Raw genomic sequence first — 17,635 nt, 5'->3', positions numbered from 1 at the left:
GTTAAAATATAGGCAATGAAAGCAATTATCAGAGGGGCAGTGCTATAGTGCTCAAAGAGAATGAGTTTTGCGTGTATTTGGGAGAATAATGACACATTTCAAGGAAATTATTCTTCCACTTGGAAAAAAAAAACTGCAAGTGTTTTAAAAACAAGTGGACCACCATTTTTGAATGCTCTGAAATAATCTCACTCTAGATGCAATGTATCCTTATTGACTTAAAAATCTTGGTATTACTGTGTCCAGCAAGACAGAACAAGTGGGGGAGTTAGCATGAATATCAAAAGCTAAAACCTGTCAGGAGGACGAGTTAATGTTACAAGTAAAAAGTACCCCAGTTTTTTCTGTGCTTACTGATATTTAACATTTTTAAATCTCATAATTGTACTGTCATCTTATTTTTGACACAGCAGAGATGGATCAATCCTAACACTGCTACGTTATAACACATATCCTACAGGTTTGTGGGGAGAGAAGGGGGGGGAGAGGGAGAGGGAGAGAAAAAGAGAGACAGAGAGACAGAGAGAGACATAGAGAGAAAGAGAAAGAAAGGAGGAAGGTGGGGGAATGTAAAAGGAGCAAGAAATTTTTTTTATTGGGTGTATCCTTTTATGCTAAAGCCTCCGAATAAGCACTACAGACATTATCTGCTTTGTAGGTGAACTGCAGCATGTACGAAACATCCCTGGAGATTCCCTTTCCTGCTCATTAAAGGTCGAATGCCAGGAACGTCCTAATATGTGTTTGCTTCAGGGCTGGTGGGGAGAGCAGCTTCGTGCCTTGTGGAGACATTGCTAGGCTGTTACCCCTGGCATATATTGTGCTGTGATTTTAATTAAAGCATTTGAATGCTGGCAGGTCAGTATTGTTAGAAGTGATGTCTGATTAATTGCTTACTTCTTTGTCACAGCTATAAATAGGATATTGTGAGGGTGCATGTTAGAATCCAAACAATTCCCCCTAGAGTGCGATGAGTAAATGGACTTGGGAGCAATCAGGGCTTTTCTCTTGGAGTGTGAGACAGGAGAAAAGCCAAAATTGCACTGGCCATTCAACGATCTACTTAAAGATGTGATAGGGAGCCAGATAGTAGAAAAAGGACAACTCTTCTTGTGTGAAGGCGTCAGCCTCAAGAAATTGGGAAAATTCAGCAGGTAAAGGACTATGCTTTTTACCAGCCAAATTAATAAATGTGCAAATTAAAAAGGATGTCAGAGCACTAAAGAAACATCTGCTAACCAAAGTAAAAAAGTAATGATGATGATGATGAATAGAGAGTGACAAAAGGGATTTCTGCTTCAGGCAAATTTCCATCCAGCTGCTCCCCACTATACTGAGCAATCAAAGCTACCCATGAGTTTCTGGGACTGGTGAAATGTTTAGAGTGTTATCGTTGAGATCCAGGTGATAACCTTATGAATGATTGACACTTGAGAAATAGTGCCAGCTGCTGTCAATGGTCTTGGGTCACCCCTGTTCAGAGCTTTTCAAATTTACTTTCTTGATACTTCGGGCCCTTAAGTTTAGATAGAAGTGTTCTGTGCATTGTGGGATGTTGAACTGTTTTTCAACTTACGAAGAAGTCTGTATCTCCAGTCTTCTTCCCAGGTCATTGTAAGCAAGACCATCTCAAATAGTGATAATTGTATCATGGCGAGGAGAAGGTGGGAGGGGGGATGCAAAACTGACTTTGGTTGAGGAATCACTGCTTCAGTTTAGCTTGCTGAAACTTGGCACTGTAGCACTGTCATCCCATTGTTCATCCATTTGCTGTAGCGGGCAGCAGTAACGTCTCCATTTGAGACTTTTTACTGTTCTTGGCATATCGAATACACCACGGGTAGCTTGCCAGGCTCTGCTGTTCAGGCGGGATACTCTCTGTAGCTTGCTGGACTCTCTGAGAGGGATAGAGAAATCAAACCCGGGTTGGCCACGTGCAAGGCAAAAATGCCCTACCCACTGTGCTGAAACTTAGTACTCTTTTTTGGGAACAAAGAATGTTGAATAGATGTTATAATGTCACCATGATTAAAAGGACTTGTTAAGAATTTACTTATTGTTTTTTTTTTTTTTGCTTTTTTTGATCACACCTGGTGATGCACAGGGGTTACTCCTGGCTCTGCACTCAGGAATTACCCCTGGCGGTGTTCAGGGGACCATATGAGATGCTGGAAATCGAACCCGGATCGGCTGCATGCAAGGCAAATGCCCTACCCGCTGTGCTATTGCTCCAGCCCCAGAATTTACTTATTGTATTTTTGCATGGTAACCATCAGGTAAACTATCAAATGAGCCGTAGTTTATATTAGTATAAATCCTCAGGAAATGAAAAATATTCATATAACACACAAAACATTCATCTTTTGGGAGTCCAGGCTCCTATGCACAAATATATATAACACAGTTCTCTATTTTCAATGTATCTCTGTCCCCCTTCTTCAGAAATTTCAGAATAGGCATGAGATCTTTGGTAATGGGATGCAGAGTTTTGGATTTCAGGGGACAATCCATCAATAACTCTTTTCACAACTTAAAACAAAGAAAAGAATCTTGTTGCTGAACACTTAGAGCATCCTCAGATCTTCCTCATGAACTGGCTGTTTAGAAACAACATAGTAATTACTAGTTGTAATTATGTCCCGAATCTCTACAACCAGCTGTCTGTGCTTTTATGTTGTTGTTTATGAAGCAGGTGAAGCCAATACTAATTTTTGGAATTTACACAAGTCACCTAGGAAAACTCAGTGCTGATTATTCACCACGATAGTCTGCTTTACCTATATGTTCATTTTTAGAAAATGAACTTTTCTAGATTGCATTGTTTATAATGGCACAATTTATAATTGTTATCTAATGATGTGACTGGCATTTCATGAAACTATGAGACAACCAAATGAAATACTGTGATAGATATGGGTTTAGGATATTATGTTCCCTTTCTTACATGTGTTTGTTTTTGGTATATATCGAGAAGTGTTCAGTGTTTATTCTAGACTGCACTCAGGGATTACTCCTAGGAAGGTTTTGGGGGATATTGGGATTAAACCCTGGTCAGTTGCATGCAAGGCAAGCACCATGCCTGCTGTACTATCTCTCCGGCTCTCGGATAGTACATTTAAGTTCTATTGCCTCAGTAAGGTCATAGGCATTATTTATATTAATAAAGACTGCTTATAATCAAGTTCATTAACATAGAGACTTAAAATCTGTGTAAATGGTACATGCACATAGTTTACAATAATACACCATAGTGCACAAAATGAATCTCTTTTCAAGATAGCCTTCTAACCATTTCTAGTTTATTAAACTTTTCATATTAAAGTAGACTATTGAGATTTTAAAAACTATGGTGACTAGATAGACCATTTTGGCAACAATAAAGTTGCCAGATCTCCCTCCAAACCATACCTACCTAGTTCAGATGTATTTGCAGAGACATATACAGAGTCATCATCTACACCAGAAGTTGTGTTTTGAAAGTTTCAGATGAGGCCTAAAACTAATCAGAACTTCTATTGGATCAAAGACTTCCTTCTGCAAATACATTCTCAACTCCCTCAATACTAAAAAAATATATTTCCCCATTATAAAACTATAATATTTATAATTAGTCTTGAGCCAATCTTTCCTCCTACTTAATGGGTATGTCTTTCAGTACTTTCTCACTTAACATAGCACCTAAAAGTTTATTTTATAATCTGATAGGAAAAATAGCAGATAAAAAGGCATGAAAAGTCTGTAATATTTGTACCTAACCTCTCACTTTTTATGTTAAAATAACTGCTCTTGTTTTTGCTTATTTTTTCCTGTATAAATATTTTATTAACTTACTTATTTTTTTGGTACTCTGAATCCAATGACTTATACATGCAAGGCATGTGCTCTACCACAGAGAAACATCCATGACTACTTAAATCTTTTATAACACCAGTGAAATTTATACTACTATTTTCTAAACCCATGTATGCCTTTTACTAAGCTGTAACCTCTCTTTTGATCAACTCAGCAGTCTACAGAAATTTGTACAGGATTTGAATGAGGACCCAAACTCTAGGGTACTTATCCAAACAGAAAATCTTGCAGTCTTTTGAAATTCATTCAGTCTTAACAGAAACCAGACAGTTTCTTCATTTTGGATTATAGAGTGGTGAAAAACTTCAGCGTATTTATTGCTAAGGCTCTGAGTAGCCATTGTATAGCATGAGGAAACGAAAATCAAGCACATTTTTAAAATGCACCACGTGTAGATACATTGAATGTAAATGTACACTTAGTTGTAAGGACACAAAACTTGGGGCAAAAATCACAACTCAAAGGGAGTTTAAGAATCCAAGAATTTAAAAGTATTCTGAAAAAGTCCTCTCTGCCTTTAAGTTGGAAACATTTTCCTCTCTTAGGAGAGATGCTCCAGAGAGGAAAATTAGTTTGTCTCCTTTGTCTCCAAAGTTTGTAGCAACATTAAATAGGTTGCTACTCTTGAGATCTCTGAACTGCCCTGACACCCATTCCTTTACAAAGAGGGGGAAAAAAGTACCAGGTGTAGCAGAGCTACAGTTGCGTGTTATTTATTGTAAAATAACTGGACAGTCAAAAAGTGTATGTATTGATTGGCAATAGATCATTACTGACCAAACAGGCTGTACAAACTGCTGAGAAACAGCTTCATGGATGTGGGTCAGTATGATATAACCATTTTTGTCTATTGTAATTACATGATGATGTGGAGTTGAGGGTAAGGTATAGTGTTCCATAAATGGATACCGGGTCAGTAAGTGCCTTGGAGAGTTGAGGTGAACACTCACCATGAAGTTTAATTTAATCAACCAAATGCTCACACACACTGTCGTAGCACTAGTAGCACTATCATCCCATTGTTCATCAATTTGCTCGAGCGGGCACCAGAAACGTCTCCATTGTGAGACTTCTTGTTACTGTTTTTTGCATATCAAATATGTAAGGGGTAGCTTGCCAGGTTCTGCCATGCGGGTGCAATACTTTTGGTAGCCTGCCAGGCTCTCTGAGAGGATCTGAGGAATCAAACCCGGGTCAGCCACGTGCAAGGCAAAAGCCCTACCCGCTGTGCTATCGCTCGCAGGAGAAAAAGAATTAATACTCCCCATGTTATATAAACAGAAAGCCCATAGTTCACAACAAAGGAGGCAGAGAGAGTACCATCAAAAGTTAGCACTATGAAAGGTACGGGTTATGAAGAACCCACGGAGATGTACATGGATATTTTGAATCATTCCCATGCACTTGGAAAGCAGCCCGTTAGTGCACTTTTGCATCCACTTTGGGCATGGCTGGATTGGGCATGGCTGGATTGCTCTGGGGATGATAACTTTGAATAAGTTCTTTTATTAAAATCTTCACAAATATTACTCAGTGACACCCGCAACACCTCCCTGCACTTTGTTCTTTTCTTCACTGTACTTCGTCTGTGTGTGCATGTGTGATGCTCTAAATATATGCATGATCATTTACCCATGGCGTATTTGATATGTCAAAAACAGTAATAAGTCTCACAATGGTGACGTTACTGGTGCCCGCTCGAGCAAATCTATGAGCAACGGGATGACAGTGACAGTGATACATTTAAAAAATTAGTCATAAGACTGGAGAGATAGTACAGGGATTAAGGTGCTTGTCTTGCATCCCAGGGACCCTAATCCCCAGCACCATATGTATCTCCCCCCAGCACCGCCAGGGGTCACCCCTGAGCAAGAGGCAGTTACAGAACCTGAGCACTGATGGGTGTTGTCTCCAAATGAAAACCCAAAACTGAAGCAACATGAAGAAACACATGCTCTGTTTATCAAAAAAACAAGCTGTAGAATGGGACCTACCGCAAAACCATATGAATGAAAATCAAGACCGTAGCTTTGAGCACTACATAATTAAAAAGAAATCATAGACGGGATATATTATAACCTCCTTTTTTACACATCATGCTTGAGTAATGTTGATTTATTAGTATAGTAGAATCTAACTAATTAGCACTAATGACAGAGGAACCCATTGTGGATTATAAAATTTTGCAAATTAGTGAGTACATGATCATCAGAAGTCCTGCACTGCAAAATGTCTTTTTTCACTTATTTTGACAGTAAGGTGTTAAATGCTGATTATCATGATAACTCATCATATTTGGTTAAGGTTAGATTTTGTTAAAAGGGGCATTTGTGAGGATTAATGGGATAATGTTTATCAAGCAGTTGGATAAAGGTCTAACAGTGCAGACACAGGGTGATGGTGTCCAATGCAGATACAGGGATACAAATTTATAGTTCCAGATGGGATGTATGGGAGGTAGCTGGTCGTTCTTTTGGGAGCGGTGGTAGTGGTTATTATAAGTTTAATATGTATTTGAGAATAAGCAATTCTTAAATATCTTATGACTATAAAAATCTTAGTTTGTTATTGAGGTATTCAGATGATTAAATAGGTTAGCTACTGTAAATAATTTGTTTTTAATGGCACCCTATAATTATAATAAATATACTGAATATATATAATGGACATGAAATTGGTATGGGAATTTATTTTAAATGTTGTTCTATGAGAGAACATTTTAAAAATTACCCGAGATGTAAATACTTGACACTGAGAGTTGTGGGTAATATCAAGATCACTGGTGACAGTGTCTAAGAGTAAAGCAATATGTGAACTTAGTCCCAGGAATGATTGTAATCTTGAAGAATCATGCTTTAGTGAGCATGATTTAGGCACTAATATGATATCGATGAATAAATACTAAGGCTGAAGAAGAGTTATTCTGCTAATTAAAGAGGTAAAAGCATCCAATTAGGAGTAAAATTTCAGACTAAATCAGCCTTGAAATAGGTTTTAAAAGTATATGGTGCTAGCTTACAAAATTTGCATCTGTCTAAGTAAATATCAGTAGATGATCAGAACACTATTCCAATTGAAATCTTGCTTTATAGAAGTTGTTGAAAAGCATTTTGATCTACTAGTTTATCAGCTCTTTCACTTGGCATCCTTCAAGTTGTAGTAACTTACTCTCCAATGGATGACTTCTTGTATCCTTCTAGGAGTAGAATTGTTAGATTATATGTTAAATCTGTTCTTTAGTATTTTGAGAAATCTCCATATTATTTCCATGGTGATCAGAATAAATTTATGTTCTTTCCAACAGTTGTTGAGGATTGCTTTGTCCTTGAAAATTTCCACCAACATTTGTTCCTACTGGTCTTTTAGAGATAAGCCATTTTTACAAGTGTGAGGTGAAAGTTCATTGCCATTTTGGTCAGCATTACTATGAAAATCAATGATAGTGAACATTTTTTCTTTGTTTTTATTGGCCATCTGATACCATGTTTGGTGAAGTATCTGTTCAATTTTTCCACATTTAAAAAGATGCGGTGTTTTCTTATTGTTGAGGAAAACACTATTTACTAAAAGAGGTGAAACTAAAGGCATATTTCAGGGACTAATGTGCTTTAAGAGTTCAATAGATAATCCTCTAGTAGCCATAAACTGTTAATTATCAAATTTGACAGCAAATAGCCAGAAAGAAACTGCAAGAGATATACCACAGAATAAATCAGAGCTGGTCATTATTGAAGAGCAGAACTTACTGGAGATGCAGACCTAGTCATTATACTCTGTCCTGTCTACTGCTCCCTGAGTTCCGAGAACACAGTTTCCCACAAATGGGGTAGATAAATTATATGCAAATTGTCTCATTAATTTTTAAATAGTTATTTAAATATTTTTAAATAGTCTTATTAATTTTAAAATAGTTCATTTGTGTTGGGGATGCCAAGAATTGCTGGGTTGTATGGGAGTTCTATTTCCTTTTTTTTTTTTTGAGAGAGATCTCCATTTGCTTTCTGTAGAAGCTAAACTATATGACATTCCCACCAATTGTGGATGGCTATTTCATTTTCACCATAACCCTACCAACACTGGCAATTTCCAGACCTTTTGATATATTCCATTTTCATTGGTCTAAGATAATATGTCAGAGTTGTTTTGATTTACATTTCCCTAATATGACTGATGGGCACTTTTTAATATACCTATTAGCCATCATTGTGTCTTCTATGGAAAAAGTTTATTTATTTATTTATTTTGTTTGTTTTTGGGTCACACCCAGGGATACAATGAGTAACCCAGGGTTACTCCTGGCTCTGCACTCAGGAATTACCCCTGGCAGTGCTCAGGGGACCATATGAAATGCTAGGATTCGGACCCGGGTCAGCTGTATGCAAGGCAAACGCGCTACCCGCTGTGCTATTGCTCCAGCCCCGAAAAAGTCTATTTTATCTATACACCCCATTTGCGAATTCGGTTGTTGGATTTTCCATTGTTGAGTTTTGTGAAAACTTCATAGATCTTGGATATCAGTCCTTCATTTTATGTATTGTGTGCAAATATTTACTCTTACTCAGTAGGGTGACTTTGTGTTATAACTTGAGTTTCTTTTGCTGTAAAGGAGGCTTGAATTTGTAGTCATATTTTAAAATTTTTCTTTTGGTTGTCTTTGCTACTGTGGTCATCTCATTGAAGACAGCCCTGTGGTCACAAGATTGGCTATGTTCACATTGAAGACAGCTGTAAGAAAGAACAAAATCATGCAATTTACTGCAAAAATGAATGAAACTAGGGGATATCATGCTGAGTGAGGTCAGTCAGAGGAAAAGAATGGATACAGAATAATCTGTCTCATATTTGGGATTTAAAGGTACACAACAAAGGGTCAAAGGCAACACAACAACTGAACTGATCATACAACTGAGTTTGTATGTGTGTGTGTTGTGTGTGTGGAAGGGTGTTGAAAGGAAAGGGTGTTGGGCCTTTGGAGAATGGCACTGGGTACGCTGATGTCTGTGTTGAAATTAAGTGCACAGAAAACCATCATTAGCAGTATTGCAAGTTACACAAAAAATCAATTAAAAAGTTAAAAAAAATAAAAATGTCCATTTGCGGTTAAAAATGAAGTTAGATCTGACTGCCAGGGAAAATACTACCTACTCACTCATTTAAAAAAAAATTGTGTCTCACATTTAAAACATGTTGTTTTGTACAGAATCCTGAAATCAGGTTGTGAAGACACCTAAGTTTTTCTCATTTTAAGATTTCTTGCTGTGGGGCTTATGTAATACTCTGGTCTAGATAGGAAAAGCTTTATTTCTTCCATGGTCTACTTAAACTGTTAAATGAAAATTATTTTGACGGTGATATAAGTTCCTGCTCTATTTATAAATTAAAATTTTCAAGGGTACTAGACTGTCAACATTTTTTTATTTCTCTTATTAAATATGTCAAGATTAAAATGAAATTAATATTACTCAGGATGTTACTTGGATAGATACAATCTAGAAATTATGTCTGAGTTTTTATTTCTCTTGTAAACAAATAAATGGACAAAGACAAACCAACAGTCATACAAAAATTAAAGGATAGTTCAAAAATACCATGCAATATCCTATGCATGCTTGAAATATTTGAATCACAAATCACAGTGTTCATTTAGCAAAAGAATATGACAAGCATTATTTCATCTTAAATAATGTTTAAATATTAGTTGCTCATGGGGAGAAAACTGCAAATATGTGTTTTCAATTATTTTTCCAGTTTTGGCGTATTCTAGCAGGAGGTATAATTTGAAGGGAGTCTCACCCTGGGCTCCTTGTCCAGTTATATTTAACTCAACCCATGATCATCTATGAGTTTCTTCCCTAGAAATTAGAAAATTAGTAAAAGTACACAGAATTAGACTTAAAAGTGAAAGTTAGATCCAGTGCTACATGAATTATGGCGCCAGATAGTGACAGAATGTATTTTCATCCTTTATGTATTCTTTTTTTCAGAACTAATGAGTCTTTCTAGCTGGCCACTGACTCTCAGTGAATAACTTAAAAGCAAGCAATTGTGAAACAGAAGCATTGCTTTAAAATTCATTGACATCTTCAAATAAAGCATTAAATTTTACTCTTGAGGACTAATGCCATATGCCCAGTAAAAGAAATGCCATGTTTCCATCCCTCGGGCGTTTTTGAAGATTACCTCGGGGCCAGTGCTTCTGCCTTACTGCCATGCATGCCATATTATTACTACCTAGAACTCCAACTGGAGCCACAGTTTGCACACACCAAAAGGAGTCAAGGTTGCCAAAACATCATATTATCTTAAGTGGAAAACACAAAACAACAGGAGAATTTACATATGTAGTATGCACACACATGCGTAACACATGCATACCACAGGCAGTATCAGATGTGGATTGTATTTGCAGGTGCCATATGGTGAACACCAGATGAAGAACATGCCAGGAATATGGAATGCTGGGAATTCTACCTATCAATGCTATTATCTACCATCGTCCTTATTCTTGTGTTTCTTCTTAGTGTTTCACACTCAATTCTCAAATTGTAGAAACCACATACTTTCAAGCAACATTTGAACTTCAAAATAGTTGAGTATCTTCTTTTCAGATTTGCCTCTAAAGGTTAACATCAAAGATACATTTATTCAAAATTAGAGCTGGAACATTTTGTAAAATGGGTTCTGGTTAGTTCCAACTTGAACTTTTGGGGATGGGGGCTAGTGTCATTAGAAAGCACTGAATATCCAGATGGGCATTGTAGCATTTGAAAAGGTTATCTCTGTGCATATTTTTTTTTAAAGACTGTTGTTGCTTATTTTTTTGAAGGCAAACAGAGAGGGAATAAAGTCCTGATCAAATTGATTCCTTTTTAGGTCAAGCAATTCCATTGAGGAGCAAAGATGATAATGTGGCAATGAGAAAATTAAACTGGTGGGGCTGGAGCAATAGCACAGCAGATAGGGCTTTTGCCTTGCATGTGGCCGACCTGGGTTCGATCCCCAGCATCCCATATGGTCCTCTGAGCACCGCCAGAGTAATTCCTGAGTGCAGAGCCAGGAGTAACCCCTGTGCATCACCAGGTGTGACCCAAAAAGCAAAAAAAAAATTAAACTGGTTATAGGAAGAGGGATTAATGGTTGATTTGCCAACTCATCGTTACTCTTCACTTAAGGACAAAACCATAGATGCAGGCTGTAGCTGTTTTCTTTTCTTCCCACCATATCCCTCCCCCTCCTCCTTTTTTGGCTTTTGGACCATACTTGGCAGTGCTTGGGGCTCACCCCTAGTGCTGTACTAAGAAATAATTTCTATCAGGCTTGGGGGATCAAAGCCTGCCAGGCTGTGTGGTGCTGGGGATAAAACCTGGGTTGGCTGTGTGCAAGACAGCCTACCCACTGTACTATCTTTCTGGTCCATTTCCTTGTTAATTATTGTCCAAATCACTATGGAGATCTTCAACAAGCTGGCTTCCCATTGCCAACTTGATGACAGTGATAACTTATGTGTGAGTTAGGTCTCTGAGTAACTTGTTTTTTCTTTTTGAGTCCCACTGGGTGATGCACAGAGGGTTACTCCTGGCTCATGCACTCAGGAATTACTCCTGGTAGTGCTCGGGGGACCATATGGGATGCTGGGAATCAAACCCAGGTAAGCCATGTGCAAGGCAAATGCCCTACCCGCTGTGCTATTGCTCCAGTCCCGACCTCTTAGGAACTTAATTTCATTTTTAATTAAACAAAATGAGGCACGGTTATTTGAAATCCTGTTAATGATAGGGTTTCATGTATACAGTGTTCCAACATCACACCCTCCACCAGTGCTCACCTCCTCTATGTCACTCCACCATGGTAAGATCAGTTCTATTAATTATTTCTTAGTTTCTGTTGCTTCTAGCTATTTGTTGTTCTGTTACTATGTTTCATGTCTGGGATGGAGGGGGGAAGGGGGACCATACCTGAAGGTGCTCAGGAATTACTCCTGGCTTTGCACTCAGGCATCACTCTTGGTGGGATCTGGGACCTTTGTGGTGCTGGATATCAAACCCTAGTATGCAACATGCAAAGCAGCCTCCTACCTGCTGTGCTATTACTACAGCTCCTACTATGTGAACATAAGAAAACAAAGGTATTTTCCAAATAGGGGTTTGGGGATCTTGTAGTGTATGTTAAGCAGTGAAATTTCTGGGCTCAAAATGATGCTCAATTTTTAGTTTTCGAGATGTGTACACAAAGAGGACAAAGAGTTTTTGGCCACAAAGAGCTTTTCGAGATGTGTCCTTTGAGGAGGTGAACCAGTTCTCATTCCCATCAACTGTGGACAAGGATCATTTTACCCCATATCTATGCCAACACTGGTTGTTTTTGTTCTTTGCATATGCCAGTTTTATTGGTAGCACTGTAGTACTGACATCCCATTGTTCATCTATTTGCTCGAGCGGGCACCGGTAATGTCGCCATTGTGAGACTTGTTACTGTTTTTGGCATATCAAATACGCCACGGGTGACTTGCTAGGCTCTGCCATGTGGGTGGGATACTCTCGGCAGCTTGCCGGGATTTCCGAGAGGAAGGGAAGAATCAAACCCAGGTAGGCCATGTGCAAGGCAAATGCCCTACCTGCTGTGCTACATCTCATTGCTTTGATTTAAATTTCTCTGCTAGTAAGTGTTTTAAAGCATATCTGTATATACCTATTGGCCATCTGTATGTCTTCTTTGAGGAAGTGTCCATTTTTTTCTCTCCATTTCTTATAAAAGTTCTTTTTTTAAATTTTTGGCTAAGTTTTACAAGTGTGTTATACTTCTTGCATATTAATCTTTTTTCAGTTGAGAGCTAAGAAAATATTTTCTCCCAGTCTGTGTAGTTTCTTTTAATTCTAGTCCTCATTTTCAGTGCAGAAGCTTTTTTATTTGATGTTTTCCAATTTGTTTATCTTTGCTTCTATTTTCTTGGTCAATGGTATTGAAGCATTGAAGATGTCCCTGATTCAATGTCATTAAGGATTCTGCCTATGTTTTTCTCAATATAAGTGATAGATTCAGGTATCATTTTGAGGTTTTTAATGCATTTTAAATTACTTCTGTGCATGGTGTGAAAGTAGAGATCTGAGGCGTGTCTGTTTATTTTTTTACATGAAATGGACCAGTTTTTTCCCCCCAAAATCATTTTCAAAAGAGACTTCTTGCTCAACTACGTACCTTTTCTTCTTTTCTCATAGATTAGCTTTCAACATACCCAAGGATTTGTCTTGGGGTTCTGAATTCTCTGCCCTTGTTCTAAGTCTTTCTTTATCCTTCTTTATCTCAGCACCAGACAGTCTTGATTACTACAACTTTGAAGCACAATTTAAAGTTGGAGAAAGAAAAGTCTCCTCTCTTCTGCTTTATTAGAATTGACTTGACCTATATTATTTTAACTTCAGTTTTTCATCAAATGTTTTAGAAAAATTTAAATTTAAATCTTTCAGCATCTTTTGTAGCTATTTTGAGGGAATACCTAGAAATAAGTGGGTACTTTATTTTATAAACACTTTATTTCAAAAATATTTTCCATCCAAGAATTGTATTAGACCTCTAAAGCAATAATAATAACTGAGTATGGTTACAGAATCCCTAATATTTACATTTACACTTACAAATTCAAGATTATGCAGTTGTTCATTCATTAACATGCAAAAAGACCAAAGAAGTACTAGAAATTTCTTATCCTTGTAGAATGTTTACCTTTGTGGAAAATAGAATATATGAAGAAATAAAATCTGAAATTTGTACACATGAATAGATGTATTTGCTTGAGAATATGCTATAAAAATTATGTAAATTGGATCGTAGTTTAAGTGTACTTGGTTTATAAAGTGAGTGTAAACGTCATCCTTGAGATGCAACTTACAACTGAATAAATATTCACTACTGTATACATTTTCCTTACCTGAATATTCACATATTAAGATTTTAATGCAGAGTGCTTGTTCTGAAGCCTTCCAACTTCTGAAGCACTCAAACCTTAGAGCATTCTGAACCATAGAGCCTGAGTGAGGGGGCTACATTGAGAAACTGGTTGACTTCTGGTTGCCTTCTTCACAGCCACTTGGACTGCTCTATTTCATCTCATTACTTAATACCACTAAAAAATTCCTTACACAGACTCTCAAAGATGTTCATTCATTTCCTGTCTTCTGTGAAGCATGTAAAGTGTTTTATTTGTGCATTGAATTTCTTATATTTTGTAGTCTTGTTACTCTTACTCAACTGATTTTCTGTAAAAAAAAAAGTGACTTCATTTCACTCATACTCCAAATAGTTTTCACCAGAGTTGATATTTAATAAGTGTCTAAATTACTGTCTGACCACTAGTACTCCCATTCCTTTCTGCTCACCTTCCTAAATAGCTTTTTGTTTGAATATCAGTGTCTGGCTGATTAAAGCAGAACTTTTTGATAGAACACGATTTTCTATTTAACCCTTTCAATTTCTTTTCTTGGTTCTAAAAATATGGTTGTTTTATTTGTAACCTCCTAGACTTGCCAACAAAAGTTGTTCCAATGCAAGAAATGTCAGAAAACTTGCTCAGTAGGTTTGGTTATAGTCAGTTTCCTCAAGCTGTCCAGAGGTAGCGGGTCTCAGGATGACAAATTTGAATGACCTCAAAGCTTTGGGGACTTCTTGCTTGTTATTTCCCCATTATTCAGTGGCCATAGTTGTCAGGAGACTAATGGGGGAATTTACAGGTCCATAGCTTCCACAGCAAACCCCAGTTCAGAGAATGGAATTAAATATTTGTATTTGGACTTAATGCTAGACTTGCAATCTCAATCTGTTCTGTTAGAGTGAATAGATTGCATTAGATTGGGGTTGGTTTAAGTATGCAAAGATTGTCAACTTCCATGCTTCCTTGCCTCTTTCTTCCAATTTTTTTTGAATCTCCCATGAATGACCAAGAATGCTATCTTGAATTACTGGCAGGATATATGGGAAGCAAGCAACATGGTCCTTGGAATGTAACCCTGTTTTATTTCTGGTTTGAGAAGGTAAATGCTATGGTTGCCCCTTTAATGTAGGTGGGTAGAGAGGGATAGAGCAGAAAACAGTCTTGCTGTGGAGTCACTCAATTATCAGGAACAGTTGTTGCCTCAGAGTTATGATCTAGTCTTTCCACAGATACTCTCAGATATCTGCAGCACACATCACTGCTACTAGCCCTGACCCCAGAAAATGGTCACAATTCCACAGCCTGCTCTCTGCAGGATGCTGCCGTAAGGTTCAGGGGTGCAGACATAGCAATGGGGCAACTCTTGCCTTTAAGGAACTTCTGTTAGATGAAACAAAAAAATTCATAAAGAGGGAACACTGAACTGTATTTGGTGATGTCCAAAGAGTACTATGTCCAGTAGCAACTGGGTTTACATGAACTAATTTTAGTCCAGAGAGACTTTCTGGGAAGGTGACCTTGCAAAAAATGCTGAGTTATGAACGGGGGGGTGAGAGATGAACGTCAGATGATGATATTTCAGAAGAAGTGGAAGAAGTGAAGGCTACAGGGGTAAATGGAAGAGCCAAAAAGCTGGTCTTTTTTTCCTTTAAATTAAATTTGTGGGGGTTTCTCAAGCAGTGCTTGATACCCATTTCCTGTGACACTGTTAACTGACCCAGAAAGTTCAAGGACTCCATTAGGCAATAAGATGCTACTCATACCCGGAGTGCTGGGGTTACTCCATGTCACACCAGGAATTGTCTGCTGCTTCTACCTGCCTGCTAAGCCATATACCTGGCCTTGGGAAGTTCTTAGACATGATAACTTAGTTTATCAGCAGGATTGGTTTTAAGCAAAAAAAGCGAGGCATGAAGTTGGTAAGATGATTGAGTTCTACTCCAGAAGGGATGTCAATGAGTGCTACACTGAGGCCTCTGATCTGAGATAAGAGGGGATGCTAGAAAGAAGTGTGTGTGTATGCATGTGGGGTGGTGGGGGTGAGGGGGCGGGGTGAGGCTGGAGGCCAAGCCCACATAATTTGACTGTGTTTTGCACTTGGGGGAAGAGTACATGTGACCGCTGAGGGCTAGTCTGAGAAGCTGGTCATGGAAATGCTGTGAGCAGGAGGAGATTCAGGTAGTCAGGAAGACCTAGATTTGGCCCTGGCCATCACAGATCATGGAGAGTGAGGATAAGGCTGCAGTGGTGGATGTGGATAGGCTTTCCAAAACCCCAAAGAAAGCAAGCTGGTTGGTAATCATTGGTTGGAAGATAGTGTATGAGTTACATTTTTTCCCTGTGAACTCCCATGTATGTGAATAAAAATTTTTTTCTCTTGCTCATTGTTCTGTTTTAGTTTAAAGGCCTTTAAGAACCTAATAGAGTAGAGGAAAATATTTTTTCTCTTTCACATTACCTCAACTGAGCAGAAGGAAGAGGGCTGAGGAACCTCGGAGAACACTTACAGTATTTTCAGGACAAAAATGAAAGAAACCCCCAAGCCAGGAATAAGAGTAATTAGAGGAAGACAGGGAAGTCAGAGTTTGTGGGTAATGGAGAGACAAGTCAGCACACCAAGCTGGCCACTGTGATGATCACTACAGAGTTTCAAGGAAGATGTACTGGACATCGTGTTTGCTGTTTGTGATAAGCATCAAGCTGGTTAAATATCATGTCATTTAATTCTGACAGAATGAAAGTAGTACTTAAGAGAAGGCTGAATCCTCACTTACTAGGCTTAGAGAAGTTGAGTGACTTTGCTAAGGTCATTCCATCACTAAAGAGAGTTCAACGCAGGTCCTAGGGAGCCTGGTTTTGTGTATCCTGCATTTCTGCTTTTGAGATGATGTTTATTAAAACTTGAACAAAATTCAGATAGCTCTTGCATTTCATGCCTGAGTTCTCTTCTAGGCTTAAAGCAGAGAGCCACAAACTCCTGCCTGTGGAATGGGTTTTGCTTCTTTAAATAAGGTTTTATAGGGACATAACCCCATCCACTCATTAGTGTGTTGTGGATGGTCACTTTCCTCCGCGCCTAAAGACTGTGGTCCTGGGGTCTTCTAACCTCAGGTCTCCTAACCCATTTTGGCACCAGAGAGGATTCTTGCAGCCATGCATTTTGACTGTGAACTGAGCTAAAACCTCGTGCAGCCCGGGGAGGGATTTTTCCCTCTCCAACCCGTTTTTCTGAGCGAAAATGGTGGCAGCGGCAGCACCCAAGTGGCGAGAGCCACCCTCTAAGACCCCTCAACTCGGAGGTGGGACTCTCTTTAGTGATGTAGCCTGTAGGTGGTCCTGGGAGGGGGGGCGTTCCCGGCGCGCCTTCCGCCGAGAGATGATCCGGAGCCGCGGCACGAGAGACACCCTCTGCGCCTAAAGACTGTGATCCTGAGGTCTCCTAACCCATTTTGGCACCAGAGCGGATTCTTCCAGACATCCATTTTGACTGTGAACTGAGCTAAAATATTAGAAACCCAAAACCGTGCAGCCACGATAGTGAAGACTCAAATTCTTCACTCTCAGCAATGAAGAGAAATTATTAGATGATGCCTATTCAGCAGGCCTGATTGTTGGGGAAAATTTCCAATCAATAATAGTGAGTTCTGTATGGAAATATGGAATGTACTCAAAGTATATAGAGAATAAAGGGAATATCATTAGCTACTTAGATGGGGGTTGGGGTGGGAGGGGGTGTATTGGGGTTCTTGGTGGTGGAACATGTGCACTGGTGAAGGGATAGGGGTTCAATCAGTATTTGACTGTGACTTAAACCTGAAAGCTTTGTAATTTTTTTTTCTTTTTTTCACGGTGATTCAA

At 38.6% G+C, this 17,635-nt stretch overlaps 1 long non-coding RNA gene across 1 annotated transcript in view; it reads right to left on the bottom strand.

Moving 5' to 3' along the window:
* LOC129400067 (uncharacterized) overlaps positions 1–17,635 on the bottom strand; it is a 220,964-nt gene that overhangs the window by 67,316 nt on the left and 136,013 nt on the right. Inside the window, exon 7 of the long non-coding RNA XR_008627411.1 lies at positions 1,577–1,897. This is a non-coding gene — a long non-coding RNA (uncharacterized LOC129400067). The remainder of the gene's footprint in view (positions 1–1,576; positions 1,898–17,635) is intronic.

The sequence above is a fragment of the Sorex araneus genome, chromosome X (assembly GCF_027595985.1).
Source record: "Sorex araneus isolate mSorAra2 chromosome X, mSorAra2.pri, whole genome shotgun sequence".
NCBI classification, from domain to species: domain Eukaryota; kingdom Metazoa; phylum Chordata; class Mammalia; order Eulipotyphla; family Soricidae; genus Sorex; species Sorex araneus.
The sequence above is the reverse complement of the archived record's forward strand: the minus strand, read 5'-3'. Positions and strand labels throughout refer to the sequence as shown.